The sequence below is a fragment of the Chrysemys picta genome, chromosome 1 (assembly GCF_011386835.1).
Source record: "Chrysemys picta bellii isolate R12L10 chromosome 1, ASM1138683v2, whole genome shotgun sequence".
Lineage (NCBI taxonomy): Eukaryota > Metazoa > Chordata > Testudines > Emydidae > Chrysemys > Chrysemys picta.
Genome location: NC_088791.1, coordinates 195,396,517 through 195,407,826, shown reverse-complemented (window position 1 = coordinate 195,407,826; position 11,310 = coordinate 195,396,517). Strand labels below are relative to the sequence as shown.

Genomic DNA, 11,310 nt, shown 5'->3' with positions numbered 1-11,310 from the left:
AGTTATAGACTAAACCACAGAAATGTAAACATGTCTGCAGCTAAAATAACTCCACTTTCATTGAAAACACTCCTCACTCACAATCAGACTTCTGTGTGCTATGCTCAATAAAACTGCACGTTAATAGTAAGCAATTAATACATTATGTAGCCCTGCTTTAAAAATCGAGACACCTTTAATTATGATTATTGTTATGATCATTAAAGGAGTACTCGATTTTTTTCTTTATATGCTTTGCTCTCGATTCCGACTGGTAGCTGGGGTTCCTAGCTGGGAAAGTGCAGGAGAGGTGTCTTTCAGAACATGAGTGAGAGCAGCATGAAATGAACAGAAGGAACATTGCGCAAGATAAAGTAGGGAAAATGCAGTTTCAGCACGGAGATAAGGGAGACAAGACACCTCGGTAAGGACCCTTTTTAATTTTAAAATTCTTTTTTGTTTTGTTGAGGGTGGGGGTAGGTGTGTGGTGGTGGTGCTGGTGGAGGGCAGGTTACAATCTAAATGACACTGAGGAGACCCCCCTTTGTCTTTTTGTCCTGTTTTTTTTTCATCCTTTCCATTACTGATGTGTTCTTCTCGGGGTTTTAAAATTAATGAACTGTCCTTACCATAGCTGTCTCCGCGTTCCCTTCACTTCCTCAACTTTAACATCCCCCCTCCCCCAGTGCCTTCACGCTCCCCTCCTGTCTCTACAGGAGTGGAACAATGTTATGACCGGCTTAAATAGTTGCCCTGCATCCCACCCCTCACTTGTCTTTCATTGAATCGAGGTATCTGTTTTTTACACTTTAATGTTGGCTTTCCCTCGGGTCCGGGCGCAGTCTTTGCAGACAGCCATGCCTTGTAAAGTTCAGTGTTCCGGGGGGAAATACCCCGGACGCCTGAGTTCTCTCCTCCAGCCCAGTCTGGTCAGTTTTCAGGTTTCATTCCTCGCCCCCGCCCCTTCTGAGCACCCGGCTCCCCGGCTGGAGGGGACACCCCGAGCCCGCTCCTTCTAGCCCATCAAGTCTCTCTCACCCACCCACCCCATCTGCTGGGTCCATGCCCACCCGGGGCCGCGTGCTCGGAGCGCCCGGGGCTGGCCGCGGCGGGGCTGGTCCCCCCGCACGGAGGGAGCTGGGGCGAGCCTGGGCAGTTGCCCTGCTCCATGATTGGAGCAGGAGAGAGGCTCGCTGAGCCCGGGGCCCGCGCTCTGGGCCGAGCCCATTCCGAGTGAAGTGAGTCAGTGCAGCCTGCGGCTCCCCCGTGCACTCACTCACTCACACGCTGGCGGCGGCGGCGGCGGCCACTGGCTTCACCCGCAGCCCCGGACTCGCCCCGTGCCCGGCCTCTCCCGGTAAGTCCCTTCGCCTTCCCGCTCGGGTCCCTTCTTGGGAGGGGGGGGGGTTACACGGGACGCGGCCTCGGCTGCCCCCCCAGCGCCGCCGCAGCTGGGGCTGGGGTGGGGAGGGAGGGAAAGTTTGACAGGGAGCAGGGCGCAGTTCCCCTGCCTCCCGGGGAGCGCCGGGCGGGCGCCTGAGGGGCTGGCTCAGCCCGCTGGCAGGCTGGAGATGCCCCCCGGGGCGGCACAGGGCCGGGAGCGCTGGCAGCCAGGCGCACTCACACTGGTTGCACTTCCGCTGGGACAAGCGGCGGCTCAGCCTGGCCACCGCCTGCCTTGTGTCAGCCCAGCCCCGCCGCGCAGGGTTCAGCGGGGGCTGCTGTGCGGGCGCTCGCGGCGGTGGGCGCAGGCTGGCCGCAAAGCGCAGGGCCAGGTGCTGCTCCAGGAGGCTGGGCTGGTTGCGAGCAGGGTGACAGGCTCCGCAGGGAAAGTTTCCTGCCTCTGGGATGGGTGCGTGTGTGTAATGTGGGTAACGTTACTTCCCCAGGTGGGTCGGGGTGTGTGGGGGGAGATATCCCAGAAGTGGTTAAGGATCCTCTGAAAACGTGCTGCCACCAGTAAGGTCATGGGGATACGATTCCCTGCTTATTGGTAAAACATGTGGAGCCTTCCGTAGGGCAACCGAAACACGGGACGTGTGCTCGGTGGTGTTTGCCCGGCAATAAGGGTTGAATTAAGGTGCTGCCTTGGTTTTGGGTGAATGGCTGAAAGACATCCTTCGGAGGGAGTTTCTATACAGCCCATGCACGTGTGTATAACACACAGCATATAGCTGTGAAATATGCGCCATCATCACCTTGGATTGATTATACGTGGAATAGTTGCAAGAGAAGTTTTGTGCCTTCAGAGTTGCTTGTTATTACTGATATTTCTCAGTAATCCCACATCTTTCCACAACGTTACCTTTTCAAGCACTTGTATGCTTTGAATATAAGTGCTTATTATTTTTGGTTTGATCATTAGATATACTGAATGGTAGCAGGAGAAGTATCTCTTTATGTTCACTGTCCCCACACTTATCCTTTTAAACTTTCTTTAGTTTTAATTTCTTCATACACTTTATTTTCTGCCTCGCTGCTGGCTTTGTGGCTATTTCCCTATGATTTTTCCATATTTTGTTCCTTTTCATAATAGCAGCTCCAATATTTTTCTGTCCTCCTACAATCAATGATTCAATTAACTGGTATCAATGGTCCCTTTTAAGTTGTACAGCTCTTGCAAAAGTTAAATGGTGTTTTAAATGTATTTTCCTAAACCTTTAATTAAACTGAAATTATTTAGTGAGATTCAGAATTGGTTGTGGTACATTTTAGATTAAATGCACTGATATAAATATATTTAGTGATCCAATGACTTTCTAGCAGTATTTTGAATGTAAATAATCATAGTTACAAAACTAAAACTGCAAGTTAAAATTAGCATAAACTTCCATTCATGACTGTATTTACTATGAATCTACAGAACAGCAAGTAAACTTTTACTTTTTAGTCAAAATTCTAATCCTACTGTATATTAACAAAATATTAGTGTTGGAGTAATAGTTTGTAGTTTACGTTCTGTCCATGTAATTTTGAGTTCACTAGGGAAAGTGGGATACTTAGGTCTATGGACTGCACATGGAGAACTGTCACATTCCTTAGTTTTAACCCTTTATCCACTTGCATAGTTTCATTCAAGCAAATGGAGCAGACTGAACAGACTGCTTCTGGCTAAGACAAGAAATCAAAACTTTAATGATATTAGCTTAGGTACTGTTGAACTCATATCTGATAAATACATTTTGATTAACTGGGGAGGGAAGGGACTTTAAATTGAGTGTTTGACAGCTTCTTAATTAAAATAAATAAGAAAAGGCAAATCAAACCAATACACGATTAAAGTGATGTGATACAAAGATATTTTGGTATTGAATATCTTATCCATTTCTTAAAAGAAGACTTTTTAAAAAAAATATTGGGATATTGTAAATTAAGTTATAATTCAGGCCTTATAGTACTGTTTCATACACACATGAATGCAAACACTGGTTAACTTGCTACAAATCTGTGCAAATCTTTGCAGGAAAAAAATCCTCAGCTCAAAAAGCATTTCAGGATTTAGTTTTGAATAGCATCCACCCCCACCTTCCCCCAATTTATTCCCAAAGGTTAAACAAATCATATAGTACTGGATAGAGTTACATGTTACAAGAATTTTATAAATGATCTGTCAGTGTAAGCTCTAGATGTGTTTAGTGTGTTTTTACCTTAGGAGTTTAATGCTGCTAAAATGTTACTCAGTTTTGATTATATGCTGTGCAGTCTTTAGTCCCCAAATACACACTTTAACTATGTGTCTTATATATTAGACACGTCTTTCTCCTTATACTTTTGTAGTAGTGTCTCCTCATCCCTTTTATTTCTCTTCTTGAACTACTTTTAATGAAGTTTGCTTTGAATTCTTTGTCATACTTTCAAACAATACAAGACTTCAATTCCATAGAGGGATTTAAGTGAAATAAGCCATGAGAGCAAAATGCAGGTTATCACAAATTTTAAAATGGACTTTGTTGTTGCAAATTTGTTATTTGTATATGATCAGGTTAAAATTTTTCTATCTAAAATGACAATTTAATTTCCATAGCTAAAATCATGGTTGCTTTGAAAATATTCTTTGTCATATTGGTATTATGACATGAGGCACTGATGTGACTTTGCTATCTGCTGTTATATGGAAAACTTATTTTGTGCATGCACTGTGCACATGTGTAAACAAATTTAAAATTCTTGGATGACAACCTGTGATCCAACAACATCGCATGAGCAAAATAACTTACCACCGATGAGGCAAATCCCTTTCTATTCTACTCCACACAAAATGCCAACTCTCCTCTACCTAGATGTAAGGCTAATTTGATTGGTTCTCTCTCACCAGAGTAGTTCATTAATGATGCACTGTCAGTAGTGTCCAGGTACTCAGCAAAGCACTGTTTCATCTCGTTCCTAGTTATATGCACTCAATTAAGTTAGGGCTAAAGAACTCCAAAATCTTTTGCAGTCATGATGGTACCTGGGCATACAAAAATGTTACATTTCGTTCCCCTCCTTTTATGTGTGTGTGCAATTCTTAAATACTGGAGAACTTAACAGAATGGGTTAGCAGAGCCTTTTAATGTAGTGAGACCGAAAAGGACCTTTTAATTGAAAACATCTTTTAGAAATGTTTTAATTACTGTGGAACTGGTTATTTTCACGGTAAATACATTTTTCTGGAAAAAGCAAATGGACAAATGTACGGTTATGCCTTACTTCCTTTAATCATGCAAATACTGTAATTATGTGGAAGTCAATGGGACCTACTCCAGCTAGAAGTTGCTTACAGGGAGTGTTTGCAAGAAAGGGTCCTGTGAGCCTGATACAGCTTCCATTGAGGTCATTGGTGCAAGATCAAGCCCTGCATATCTAATGCTGCACAGCGCATTTTTCTAACATGCAGTTGCTCTTTTAGTCTATGTTTTATATTTTCAACTTTACCATCTGTTAATTTAAAGAGATTTTGTTCATAAAATACATTTTAGCAAGACACTTTCAGTATAATGTTCATCCATGGGTTGAAAAAAATTACCTTTCATGCGATAATGTCTTACTCTAGTTTTCATTATAGCCTGCAGCTATTCACTTTCACAACCAACAGAGTATTTTTTTCCCCTCTTATGGTCTTGGTCCTGCACTTCTTACTCAGGCAAAGCTCCCACTAACGTCAAACATCTCTGAGAATTTTGTCTGAATGTAGAATTCAGGTTTGAGCTCTACGGGTTCACATTTAATTTGGCATTCTGCAAGATGATGAAGTAGGAGGGCAAAATTTAATATGCTTACTTGGTAGCATAGTAAGACTAGTGTAGGTAGAAAGCTGGCAGTCTAAAATTACTTTGCTAAATTTAAATGTAAGTAAAAAATAGGCAATAGAAAAAAAATTAAAGGGTATGTCTAAATATGGAGCTGTGGACATATCTGTTATATTTAACCTGCATTTTAACCTCTTCTATTTATAGATAGTGGTGTGTGTATAATCTGTTGGACTTGATTGAGTATAGGAAACAGTAATTTAACAATGAAAACTAAAGGGTATACACTTCTTTAGATACGGAACATGCATGCATACTACTGATTAACAGAGATGTGTGTATGAAAAATAAAATATCTGAGTTAGACATTTTTTATGTTGACTGGAGAACTAAAGTGATATTTGATGTAGTATAAACATGAATGGATTCACTAAAGGTCTGATTCCAATATATTTAATGCGGGCAAAACTCCCACTAACTTCAACAACTATTTTGCCTGCATAGAGTAGGAGATTGTATCCTAAAGATTTTTTTCTCAAAATTGCATTGCAACCACACTCTGTTAATGCTTTTTAATTTAGAAATTTGTTAGGAGAAATAGATTGTTCTTGCATGCTGCTTGCATCAGATGTAATCTCTTCTTGGCACAACTTCATTCCAATAAGAAAAACTTTCTCCAAGACAAAAAGAACAAAATCACTAGTTATTTTTGTTATATAAGAAAATTAATATTTATATGCTGCATTATCAAACAGAAAACAATAACCATATGTTTTCATTTTATCTTGAGGTACAATACACAAAGAGTCATAAGTATGCCTTGATGGAAAGTAGTTTTAAACTAAGGTCACAAGCTTCCAACTACTTACTACACACAGGAGTAGCCCCATTGAACTCCCTGTGACTAGTCATGTGTGAGGTTACTTGTGTGTGTATGTGGTTGCAGGACTGGGACTTTATTTTTCAGTTAAGGATGTTTTAAAACAGAGGATGTAATCCATCAGGAGCCCATCATCATGGCGTTTGGGTGGCTGTTGAAGTATTCTTTCAGTGTCATGACTTCCAATTTCTTAACTGTCCATCAATTGGTGACATGCTTGCATTTGTGCCTTTAATATAGCAACCAGAAGATTACTCATATGTTCTGACATTGTGTAGTATTGTTAAAATAATTAAAATGGTTACCTTTTTAAAAAGGGCTGGGCCTAAAGATAAGCATGATTTCCTTTCACTGATTTCCACTGCATTTCGGAGCCTTTTTCAGGATCTGGCATTTAACCCAGAATTTTCAACCATAGGTGCCTAACGTTAGGCAGCTAAATTCATGTTTAGGCTCTCAGATAAGGGGCTTGGTTTCCAGAGATGCTAAATATGTATTAAACCTGATTTTAGGAACCCAATTCTGAAAAATTTGGATTAAAAAGCAGATTCTGCAGAAGCTTCAAAATGGAGGGAGTGCAGATGTATTATCACTTCACAAGGAGCCAGGAACTGGAGAGGCTGTTCAGAGGGCTTTGCAATGGCTTAATAGGTAACCTCTACTTGAGAACAGGGGGCAAGAGTTTGTGGGTGGGACAACAATATGGAAGCAGAGCATGGCCAGTGGGTAAGAGAATAATACCACATCCTCATTTACAGCAAGGGGTCATAGCAGGTTACAGCCACTACTATAGCAAATGGGCTGGGCTGTAATAGCAGCAGCACCTTGGCCTGTCTACCCAGCAAAGAAAAACCTGCATGTGGCCCATGCCAGCTGACTTGGGCTCAGGCTGTGGAGCTGTTTCATTGCTGGGCAGACTTCCGGACTCAGACTCTGGTACCCTCCCACCCCGCAGGTAATAACAGTCCTGACCAGGCTGGTGAGGAGTAAGATTCCATTCCCTGTCATGCCCCAGCATAGATCCCATGCACAAATGTCTTTTACTTCAAACTATGCACTAAACACCATGAATTGGCCATAACTGCCATTTGTTCTAAGGCTTTGTGTAATTAGCAAAACGTTATTGTTGTTGTTAGCCCTCAGTATTATATCATGGGGATTTTTAAAAAAACCCGAACAGTCTTCAGAACATACAAGATCTTTAAGCATAAAAGGGGGAAAGCTACCACCGTGAGTCACCAATCAACCCTGCCAAAAACTAACTTTGTAGGTTTGGGCAGTCTGGAGTTTTGTTAAACTCTACAGAAATCCAGCATTTTAGGTGCTCAAATGCACTCAGTCTCCTTTGAGTTCCCTTAAAATTCTCATAGTGCCCAAGAGCGCTGCTGTTTTCTGGAAGTCACTGATCATGATGTCTTGCACTCCTAACGTGTTCTTGAGCTGCTCCTTAGGGATCGCTCCAAGTGCTCCAGTAATCGCTGGGGTCGTCTTTGTTCTAGTTTTCCATAAACATTCCCTTTCGTGGCAGAGTTCTCCATACTTCGCTATCTTCTCTTCCTGTTTCTGTCTGCTGGCATGGCAATGTCAATTAATATGGTCTTGCCTGTCTTCTTTTCTATAACAGCTAGGTCCAGCCTGTTTGCCTGCACTATTAAGTCTGTGACAATTGCCAGATTGAATTATTTATTTCATGTTTATATTATGTGGTAGTGCTGAGAGTCCTGTGTGCGGATCAGGGCCCTGTTGGGCTACTTACTATACATATTCGTATCTTCTAAATTATGAATCATGCAGATTACAAACTTTAGCAAAGCTAGGAAAGTGTTGTGATTAGCTGTAGAGCTGTGTGTTAGCTAATTTGTTTTTGCTGATTAAAAGTAGGTATGTTTAGTATGCGGGACATGTTTTGATCAAGCTATTTTTTTAAAACTATTTTCTTTCATTCAGCAGTTTCAGTGTATGCAGTCAATAAATGATTATCATAACACAATTAAATTTATGCATGAAAGTTACATAAGTTTCTTGAACTGTACAGTGAATCGCTTAGAAAAGTTAAGCTCTATTTAAAAGCACAGCAAAATACAACACAGTTTTATACTTTCCAGTATTATTTAGAAAATTAAAATGGTCTGTGTAAGGAAAGAAATGACTGGATATGTAGAAGCAAAGGCTTCTAAGTTAATTTCGGTTTGCTAAGGAAGTGTTGTCAGTTCTGGATAAACTCTCTAATAGATTTAAATTTTGATTTAAAATTCAGTTTATGAAATGGACTATTCTCTATAGAATACAGAAATTAGCTACTGAGGATTTATGGCGTTACTTCAAAAGTAACGTGATATATTTCATTACAACATATAGTGGGACTGGACTTCAAAGACTGCTTTAGAAAGAATAAGGTTTTTTTTTGCAGAACCTCATGTAAAATAGGTATGATAAAATTAAGCCATAAGTTTTTGAAAGAAACTTTTACTGTCATAAGTGCTGCGCTGAATGTAGTTGACTGTTCAAAAGTATATAGGTTTTCTTAGAATACATTTCTTCCAGTGGCATCAAAAGTAGATTTTAACAGAAATAATTGATGTAAAAAATCAAGGGCCCAATTCTGCCCTGATTTACACCCAATGCACATACTGATTTCATTAGGTTTGCTGAGGGTGAAATTCAGAGAATATAGTTCAATAACTTTCTTTCCATTTACAAGTTATCTAGCATTTTTACAGCCAACCATCCACACTATACTCGGCATCTCTTATAAACAACACAAACTAAATCATCTGCCACCAATATGTATGTCAACATTCTGAAACTATAAGGAATAGAGCTAAGTAAATATCACTAAGGCCCCAATTCAGCACAGCACTTGGACATATGCTTGAATTTAAGTGATTTGCTAAATCAGAATTTAAGATTTTGATCCTGTTGTCCTTATTCATGTAAATCCCTCACTGACTCAATAGGAGTTTTACTGAAATGAGAATTGCACCCTTAGGGACTGATCCAAAGCCCAGTGAAGTCAATGGAAAGACTCCAATTGACTTAAATAGGTTTTCGATCAGGCCTTAGAATACTAGCAGCTGATTTCAGAGAGATTGAACAAAAATCATCGGACTGTAAAGAGATCAACTGAACAGAATGCTAAATTCATATTTTAAAATTAATAATAAAATTGCTTTAAAGTTAGCACATTATGTTTTTAATAGCATGTAATAGTCCTGTTTCTACAGATACACAAACGCAATATGGCTTGGGAGTTGATCACTGCTTAAAAATGCATATATATTACCAAAACAGCAATAAAGTTTGCCAGTCAAACAGATGCTAAAGCCACTCTTATTCTATAGTACTTTCACCAAGAAAAGGAAAAGCTGTTTTATGCTTTCTGGTGTGATATGTATTTTAAATTCAGTCAAAAATGTGAAATGTGACTGTTTTATCCATAAAATGTTTCAGTGTTAATTTAGTTCTGAAACAAGACAGACATATATTGTACTGTTACTGAGATTCCATTCTGCTGATGACAGAACCAAGATAGCTTAGAAATGTCAATTTGTGTTTTTTTTTAAGAAGTGTTCAAGTGTGTTTGACATTTTAAACATTGAGTGAATTTCACCCACTCTATGGTGCAGAGGGCCAGCAGAATCTCTCAAGCCCCACTTGCACTCTCAAAGCAGGGCTAAAGCAGCACATAAGCTTTGTGCTGGCCCTCTGCATAGAGTTGTTTTTACTCAGGGCAGGTCTTCACTACGGGGGGGGGGGGGGGGTCGATTTAAGATACGCAAATTCAGCTACACGAATAGTGTAGCTGAATTCGACGTATCAGAGCCGACTTACCCCACTGTGAGGACGGCGGCAAAATCCGCTGGTGGAGTAAGAGTGTCGATTCGGGGATCGATTGTCGCGTCCCGACGAGACGCGGTAATTCGATCCCCGAGAGATCGATTTTTACCTGCCGATTCAGGCGGGTAGTGTAGACCTAGCCTGAGTGAGTGGTATCTTATCATGTGACTCCTCAAAGTGCTGGCTGAGCAACTAGGTGCAGCTTACCTCTGAAGTTGCGGTCATATTTTGAAAAGTAACTCTGTAAGAGCTAGCATAGCGGGGGGTAGGGATGTTCCATGGTTTGTTGGCTTTCAGTGTGTTCCATGGCAGTTAACTGGGGAAAAGGATTTAACTGCCAGCCTTGCAAACTTAATGTAGACGCTGAGCACTATTCCTTCTGGCTTTTGCAACAATACCAGTAGTAAAGATTCTGCAACTAGAATTTAGCGAACAAATTTCTTGATGAGGTGTTAGCCAGATTGGAATCCCTCTAAGTCTCTCATTGCTGGGGTGGTTCTGCAGGACTAAAGAGGACTGAAAAGTAGTGAAAAATCTATTTCAGTCACTGAAGTAAGCAGACATGACTCAGAATACTCACAGGGAACAGATCTGTTGAGTAAAAAGGTGCCATTTTTACACAGTCAGTTTTCTGCCCATAAGTGCCCTTTAAACTCTTACTAAAATAACATACTTGCTCTGGCACTTCTCTTGGAAAGCTGAAATGTGAGTGAGAGAGGGTTGCTTTGCTGTATTTCAGCATCCACTTCAAAACTGGACAAATTGTGTGTGATATTTGTAATGAATATATGGCATCAGACCATATTGCACTTAAGAGAAATATTGAAAGAAGCTATTTGAACTCATTGGGAAGGGAATTCCTGTTTGGATCATTTCAGCATTTGGAGGGGGGAAAGTGTGATTCCCATTTCCCTTAAGTCTGTATGTTAATGTTAAAATGAATCATAATTCTCAATCATCCTGGATTCTCAGTAAAAGTTCTAATATAGGCTTTGCAATTAAATTTGTGAGACGTGTATTAAGACTCCTGTAATCATTCACTGCAGGTTACACTTAGAATGTGCAAAGTGAGTGGTCTAAACTAAAAATGAGTCTGGAACCACAGTGATGTAAGCCATGCGTGTTTATGGTCTTTGAGAAAATGATGTAATCACTGGCAATCAAAACCCTAAAGTGGTAAAGCTGATATTCAAGTGAGAATAAAACGTTCACTGCTTCTGTGCATTTAAGGCCTAAGCCAGCATCCACTGAAGTCAATGGAGCTATGCTGATTAACACCAACTGAGGATCTGCCCCAAATGAGACTTTCCATTGATTTCAGTGGAAGTTGGATCTGGCCCCTATTTCAAAATTTGCCGTGTAATCAGCAACCTGGTTAAAGAGAGA

The 11,310-nt window shown here is 40.7% G+C and overlaps 1 protein-coding gene across 6 annotated transcripts in view; it reads left to right on the top strand.

Moving 5' to 3' along the window:
- The first annotated feature begins 286 nt into the window (after positions 1–286).
- The window catches only part of ERG (ETS transcription factor ERG), a 215,664-nt gene continuing 204,640 nt past the window's right edge, over positions 287–11,310 (top strand). For 2 of the 6 annotated variants that reach the window (XM_065577403.1, XM_005304432.5), the window contains exon 1: positions 1,198–1,336. The gene's annotated coding sequence lies outside the window, so the exon portion shown is untranslated. Of the gene's footprint in view, positions 404–1,068; positions 1,337–11,310 lie in introns of those variants that run through there. The other 4 variants (XM_024100507.3, XM_065577411.1, XM_024100506.3 and 1 more) reach the window with 4 other exon arrangements.